The sequence below is a fragment of the Argiope bruennichi genome, chromosome X1 (genome assembly GCF_947563725.1).
Source record: "Argiope bruennichi chromosome X1, qqArgBrue1.1, whole genome shotgun sequence".
NCBI classification, from domain to species: Eukaryota; Metazoa; Arthropoda; class Arachnida; order Araneae; family Araneidae; genus Argiope; species Argiope bruennichi.
Window position 1 is genome coordinate 16,236,465 of NC_079162.1, and position 8,803 is coordinate 16,245,267.

Genomic DNA, 8,803 nt, shown 5'->3' on the forward strand with positions numbered 1-8,803 from the left:
ATTAATCAAATTAAATTTATCTAATAAGCTAAATGAATCCCTTTTTTTTATTCTAATTTCAAGCCTAAAAATAATTAAACATAATATGACTAGAAAAAAATGGCCCTTTAAAGGGTTAATTTAATTTCCTGTTTCTTTTATTAATGAAAAATTAATATTTACTTAATTATCTCAAAATGTTCTTTAAAATTTTACTTGTATTTTTGAAAAAAAATTGGCTGCACTAATATGACAAATATTAATAACTTATGGAGAAACTTGGTTATCGTTGGTTTTTAAAAACCATCCAATTCAGTTGATATCCTAACTTTGATTAAGAAATATTTCATATGATAAAAAGATTTTGAATATTACAATATTTTACATAAAAGTAATTTTTATATAAAAAAATTATACATGAAAGAGTTAAATCCCAGATGTATCATTTATTACCCAATAAAATAAAGCAGATGCTCTCTGTATACATTGGAGAATGCAGTATGTCTCGAGCAGAAAAACTAATAGTACTCTTTTCGCATTGAGAATATGGTAAAACATTTTTTTCAGTACAGCACATTAACACACTGAGCACTAAACTATACTATTGTACAGAGGTAGATCATTATGTTCTTTATTCAAAACCATGTGAAACATTAGAATAGATAGAATAGAAGTGGATGACATGTTTCAATTCGTTATTTAAGTATGTCCCGTGCATGCTCCTTTGAATTCAGGAGAAAAAATTGACCATTCTTAACTTCTTCAAAGCATACATTCATGGTGGTTACACGAGTCAGTAGGGACGTTTTCATTCAGAAAATAAAGTCTGTGCCCTTTGCAGTCCTTATGGAAATCCCGATGAATTTAATCCTGATAAATGGAACCTGTTATGGTTGAAATATTTGAAAACTCATGATAATACTACTCCAAAACAGAAATCTAATGCCACTATAACCATGACATTCATTAACATTCTATGCAACAAAACGCAACTCCGATAAATTCATAAACAGATTCGACGTGAGCCAGATTGAAAAGAAAACTCAGATCTTTTAGCAAATAACCTAGAGGCTTAGTATGCTAGAATTCAGGTAATTTTTTTATACCACATTAACGTGCAATGAGTGATACATATCTGACAGACTTGTATGTATTAAAGCTATACTCTTCTAATACCCGATGTCAATACCCGATGTCGTCTTGAGGCAGTAAACCAAAGATAACGTATCAACTTAAGTGCATCCTCTTGTGATAGTTATAAGGTGTGACAAAATGAAAAGGAGACTTTAGCTGTAGCAGTGTTGTATAAAATTCAAATGAATTAATGTATTAGCCGATAGATGGCGTGGTGATATTCTCAGTTGCACAAGTCTAGTTAACGACTTCGTGTTAATATCCTCATTTCTGATAAATTGTTTTCGCAGTTCGATGCGAGATGGATTTCTCCAGATCAACTCAAAGTCAGTTATTTAGTTTCGTCGCGCAAAAGGAGAACATATTCCACAAATTTATCGCAGGCTATAAGAGGTGCAAGGAGAGCATTGGCTCGCACGGTGCAGCATATTCCGGTGGTGTCTGTACTCTGAAACATCGAAGTAATGATTAGTTTCAGACGACAGCGAAAGCAAATATTCTTCAGATGGCAGTCGTATCTTTAGAATGATAATACTTTAAAATTAGGGTAAATTGACTTACCACTTTTAGATTTTTTACATGGAATTAGCAATCATTTCGAAAATAAAATAGAGATAGTTCAACATGAAGATGATTTAGGTATCTTTTGCCCATATCTCCCCGTGGAGGAAAGTCTTATCTTCTATATATTTTATACATCACTCATATTTATGAAACTTTCAATAAAATCGTTTTTACTCCAGGTATGGGGATGTAGTGAGGTTATCATCCGCAATTGAATAAAAGGGTGTTTGAACGAAAACATCATCCACAAAGGCCCAGAACTCTTTAGTCATGTAGGAATTGCGTCCCTTCACGAAAAGTGACAAACAAGTTTTATCAGCATCGAAAAATTATTGGAGCAGAAATGTTATAACGTCTATAGTACTTGCCTAGACCTTCCTTAGTTCCTCTATGTAACCAGACTTCCTTAGTTTTGCTATTTTCAAAACTCTTTTCAGCCGAATCAAAGATCTCATTCGAATGAATCATGAGTGAATATATGATGGTTTATTTGCATAAAATGCTCCAAATAATAAGTTAAGAGCCTTGTCATGCACTGAAAGCTCATAATCCCTTTTTATTTTAAAAAAAATATTCCAAAGAAGTTTTCAGTTTTCTAAGTTCTAAGTATGGTGTTTTGTTTTACAAATGACATACTAGAAAGGTAAAATTCGAAAAACGATCAATGAAACTCTGGGCTCAAAGTATGGACTAGATAAAACACTTGCATTGATAATTTATAAATTGATCCGTAGATCATACAACCATAATCTAATTTTAATAAAACAAATGATTTGTATATTTTTCATAAGGAATGTTGGCTGGTTTAGTAAGACTTAATGGTGCAAAAGCCAGATTTGGTGAAGTCCCGTAATATAAGTGATATAAAAGATATTTAAACAGTGAAAACAGTCCTACATGAGTATAGAGAAAGATAAAACTGTTAAGAAAAAAAGCAATGAATATTTAAAAACTGACAGTTGCCAAAATATTAGAAAATGTAAAATCAGAAAAATAGAAACTTCTTATTTTAAACAGAGGCAAGGTTCAAAATTTAAAGAAAAGCAAAAGATGTTGCACATTTTTATAATGATTTCTTAGCCGTTTAATAAATACTTAAAATACAAAGGCTATTTTTTGTATGTTTGATTTAATAATCTTTTTAAGGATTATAAATTTGTATCGCGATGTTTCGTAATGGAAGGGTTTTTCGTAAAATTTCCGGGGGGTTATTGATTTCCATTACTTTCCAGAGTCGAATAATGGTGGATTTGTACTTAGAAAAAGTTCTTTCCAACAAATCAAAGGCATAATAGACTATTGGTGCAGCGTTAGAAAAATTTTCAGGAATATTTTGAAAAGTTATATAAGAAAACTTGTATGAATCTTCATTGTTTCGAGGAATGCAGGGTACTTTTCGAAGTATAACTTATAGCTTTATCTTGATAAAGTTTCACCGTTTGAAATTCATTGGGATAAAAAAAAAGTAATTTCTTTAATCTCTTAATATTTGGCGTTTTTGTCTTGTTAAAAACTATTTTACTTCAGAAATATTTGAAACAGTGCGTTTCTTTTCAGGATATTCGTTTATAGTTTTCTTTCCGTGTAGAAACAATGATTATCGTTTTTTCATTGCCGATTAATAATGTGCTTATTTTGTACCATTTAAAAAGAAAAGCAAATATAAAAAAAAAAAACAGATGATATTTCTCATTGCAAACAATATACTGTTTTTAAAAATTTACATTCCAGAAAATGTTTGAAAATATAAATTCCTTGTCGAAATCGTTCTAAAAATGTGTAAATATTCTCTGTATAGATTATATTTAGAATTAAAAAAATTTATAACACAGAGCCAAATAACTCTAGTAGAGAATACTTCTGATCGTGCGATGAAAAGTTAAAATCAGGTCTTTGAAATTGACTTTTTTCAGTTTTTGTTTCAAACAAGTTTATCCAAGAGATAGGGTTTGTAAAGGGTTATTGTTGTTGCTATTGTTGCTGCTCAAAAAATGGAAGACGTTTTTTCAGTGGTTTCGTTTGAATTATAGTGTACAGCACCAATCTCATTATCAGATGCTTCATTCTTTTAGGTTTCTTTTTCTTTATAACTGTTTTGAAACCGTATAAATCTGGGAATTAAAACGCCGACAAGGCTGCAAAGAACGAGGCTATAGTGAAATATTTTTAGTTCTAAAAAAACTGGAAGTTAAATAAAAATTTAGAATGGAAATCTGTTGTTCAGTTTGAATAATGGGTGTAATAAGTAGGACCTGATCAGAAATTCAATGTGCAATTTTAGGAGCTATGATTATTTTTTCTAATGTAGAAAACTCCTACATTTTATCAGTAAGTTTTTTTTTTTGTCTATTTGTCCAGATTTTTGTCAGACAGAATGGTTTTTTGATGGCAGATGAATCGCTAGTTTCAGCTGTAGGTATTTGATATATAACTATTTGTCTTCAAAATAAGAAATCTGTTGTTTTATTTTAATGGCGATAACTTTTTTTTAAATTGACAGAAGTGGGAAAAATGGCATGAATTTCTTTGCATTTGTGCACACCTCTTGGACGTCTCACAGTAGACTGTCGTGACCGTTTTCGCTGCAACAGGCACAACTAAGAACAAGCTGTCTGAAATGCATGCAATTAAAGCATCTGGGGTAGTTCGGAGTATAAGGATTTGCTACCAATTTCAGAAAATCTGCTTAAAGGGGTGGAAGTAGTTGTGGAGCATGGAAGTTTAGTACAGAGTGTTTTGTGACAAGGAATTTTCCCTCTCTTCATATTTTAATAATTCGGATATGTGCTACTCCTTGAGATTTTAAATCTTGGAAAATATTACAAGAAACGACCGAATATTGAATTACTGAGTGTGGAATATGCATTGATGTTATTGTTATAGTTGCAAGATTTTCTTTTTTAGTTTTAGAAATTGCTGGGCTTGCTTACGATAAGAAACTTCTACAAGCAGGTTTCCAGAACAGAGCTCTTTGATGGAAATTACGTCGCCAATATTAATAGTGATGCCTTTTTAAACAATAAATTATGTGAGGCTTCGTTTTGTAAAGAAATATGTTTCCTAATGAAAAAATAATCAAAATGCTGGTTAGATGAAAAACTCTGAATTTTTGGAGCCCACCAAAAAAGCAGGTTTCCTTTTCCCTATAAGGTATCAAATGCTATTCAGGTCTTTATAAGGGATGGAAAATCTGCCACCCGTGTAGTATTTCATAAGACATTAAAAAACTTCAGAATCTTGACTATCTTTTTTTTATAAATAAAATATGGTGTTTAATATGGTGTTAATGTTTTTCTATCCGAGGAATTTAACCTCAAAGATTACAGGAATAACAGTGCTTTTACTAAAAGCTTCAAGATGAATTCCACGTAATACCTAAAGCATTAACAATTTTCTTCCAGTTATATAAAACAATTATGATATATTATAATTTATATAAAAAAACATCTTTGAATATATGCAGTGATGCAAACAACATTTAAAAAAACAAAATAAGGTACCACACTTTATTACAATGCCTTAAGTCTCATTTCCTGTAAAAGAAACTGGAGCAAGTATAATACAAAATAAATTAATGTAGAAGTAACCGATTTTGAATGAAAGTACTGATGCAAATTATGTATAATATAATTTAAAATTTATTAAAATTAAACAAAAATCTATATGATTGAAAATATTATGATCAAAATTTTAAGAAAGGGTGTAAAAATTATTTTTGTGGGACAATACTTTCAAAAATTAAAACAGGATAAAACTTTGAAATAGTCCAAATACTGATGAGGATCTGCACTATAAGTAAGTTTTGAATAGTCCAAATACTTCCCCCCTCATAAATAGATTCAGTGTTTCTAATGATCATTCACCTAAATCGAAAATGCTTGAGGGGAAAAAAAAAAGCTTGAACATCGCTACTTGTTTCAAAGAAAGTAGGTATAGAACTAGTAGAAAGCCTGAGTCCATTGGAAATTCAGGACCCATTTCTGACACGATGATACCAGACAAGTTTTTTGAACCAATGTGAACAACAACAATAAACATGTTCTTCGTATGTTTTCAAAGTGACTTAGTCTGTACATGCTCTATACAGATATTTCATTATTAATGTGCCAAAATTTTCAATATATTGTATAACAATCTGTAAATTAAAGGAATCATTTGTTGATATATCACAATGAATGCAATTTTTATATTTATTTTTTATTCAACTTAAAGTGCAATGAATGATCTCTAGACATATGAATTTTATGTACTTCACTTATCTATTTCTGTATATCACACTTGTATACATTAGGCTTTTTTATATTTATGCATATAATAGGTAGGAGCAATGTTTTTGCTTAATTGAAATGGATCATATGCAAAACATTAGTTTTATTAGGACTGTTATCTGATTATTTGGAAGAGTTTGTTTCGTAATGAGATTTATCAAAAATTCGGTTTCAACATGATGGGGCTTGTCACATTTTTTCAGCCACGCATTTTCTAGATGAAAACGTATGAAAATAATATTACTTGACGCTTAAATCCTTGTGAGGAACTCATGTGATTACCAGATTTATGTTCATTAAGCTATTTCTCTGGGAATTACTTAAAGAATAAATATTACAAAAAGTAATTAGTAATAAGAACAGATTTTATGGCACATTAATTGTTACACCATTAATGTTACCTAATATGTATATTTCGCACGCTTTTTTGTATATCAATCGGAAGAAGTCGCTTTTCAAACAAATATTGTGGTAAAACGTCTTTTATTTTAAGTTCTCAAAAATGCCTATTATTGTAGTATTTTAAATAACATTTCATTTTGTAATGAGATTTTCATCATTGCCGCACAATCTGCTTTATTTTTCAATTTCTTTTTGCATACAAGCTGTCTATCTGTTTTATGTTTTTCTATTAAATATTTAAACCAATAAAAAATGTAATGGCATTTTTGATATCATACAAACATTTTACTTTTCAAAAGGTAATCAATTTCCTTGAAATATGTATGTATACAAGTTCCCATTTTCTTTAAACAGCTATTACTCAGTCAATTTTATTCATAAAATATAAACTTTTATTATTATATGTTTTAGGGTTTCTAAAGTTCTATTGGGACCGGTGTGCTGTATAAAAATCTAGATTTTGTAATTCTTTCAGCATTAAATTACTGATTAATTACATAAAATTTATTTTTTACATCTTTTAAAGCCTTTTTTCAGTTGGAATTCCATGCCTAACTCTATAGGTTATTAGTTAGCAACTGGGCCACGATTAAAGTGAACCTCTGTAGTTATTTTCTCAATGGTAAATGTTAATAGTTAATATGCTAATACTTAATTTTGAATAACATTAATTTTAGTCTCATCTCTTGAACATTTTCGAAACATCCTTTTGAAATGAATATTCGGAGCTCTACATTGCTTATTTGTTAAAAATCGCATGCATCTGAGTCGATTATATCTCTTAACAAGTTCTTTATAATTTAAACGAAGTTTAAGGTTCTGAGTTCAATTTGAACATCTCATTGAACGATTAAGCGTTAATTGCAGACTATTATAGCAAACAATATAATCATTCTTTTTTTTTTATTCGGAAATATTGTGTCTTTAATCCCATTCAACTTTCTCTCATCCGAATTCTTCTCGAATGAATTATTCAGAGGAAACGTTGTTTTTCTAAAATTAGAAGCTCATTCGATCGATTGGAGGCTAACCATTCAGAAGCAGAGAACGAGAAATGTCTTCCTTTTTTTTTATCTCTTCTAAAAGCTTCACTCTCAAGAGAGGAATCACTCGCTGCTCACAATTCCAATTGTTTTCCCATGCTTATCGATTGCTTTGCTTTCGGTCAGGAAAAAATTATAGGTATTGAAAATCGACAGCGTTGCTTTTTTATTATTACCTCATTCTCAACCCATTTCTGCAGCTGTTTATTTTCACAAAACGAAAACAACTCGTGTGAACTCGCAAAAATTCATCACGGACTCTAGAGAAAGTCATTGCACCGTAGAGAGTGCTTTTCTTGTAAAAGGAAAATTAGGATAATTTTCTATATTCAAAAGAACAAAGCACGACTCTGGCGCTACAATCAAGCCCTTTGTTTATGTGTGTGCTTTCAAATTGTTTTAGAAATATAGATAATATGTCTCGAAATGCATAGCTGTTAAAAATGATTATGCAATAAAAATACGTTGATAAATTTACATAGTAGAGAAACTTACCTTTTGATCTGAGAAATTTTCAATCAAATTTCAATACAGATAGAGTATATTATTGCAAAAAAGTCAAATGGACCCAAATTCTTTTTTCGTTTTCATTATTTTTGTATCAAAATAAGTACTTTACTAATATAAAAAAGTTTAACAAATGTATAATTATTTTACATATTTTTCCCACTTATGTGCACGTGCTTTATTGAAAAATTTAATTTTTGCGATCATCGCAAGAGAGATGATTACAAAAATTGAGAGTGAGAGTTCAAGAAAATAAAATAAATAATTACGATAATAGTCTAAGGTAATGAAAAATATTCAAGTACAAAAACTTGCATTAAACAACTTAGAAAAATTATATAATACAAAATTTTTATGCTTTATCTTAACTGTCAGCCTCTAAAAAAATCTCACTGCTGCTAAAGAATGGAAATGATAATTGATCTGATACCGTAATATGGGAATTGATAAAACTTTTTTCCAAACAATTGTTTTAGGAACAAAATGCATGTTTAAGAACTGAAAGCAATGCTTAAGTGCTACTTCATGGTAGCTTTAATAAGTCGAAGAAAACTCCGATTCATGTATAAAAAGAAATTTTTAAGCACCAGTTCGGCGATCCTAAAAACGTGGAGCAAAACGAATCCTTCAGTAGTTGGTTTTGGTCGTTTTCATAAGTTTCAGATAAGAATGTTGTTCTAGAAAATACGAAGTAACTCTTAAAGAAATATTTCTGACACAAAAAATAAGAAAATAAAAATTATAAAGATTTCGTGCAAAAGGAAGGAGAAATTAATAAAAATATTTGTTAGTGGGTGTTGCCATGGCAGAGGTTATACGTCAAATGATATGACAAGTAACAGATGATCGTTTCCTAATAAAAATGATGGAAAATCAAAAGGAATCGTCAACCATTTCAAATTAATC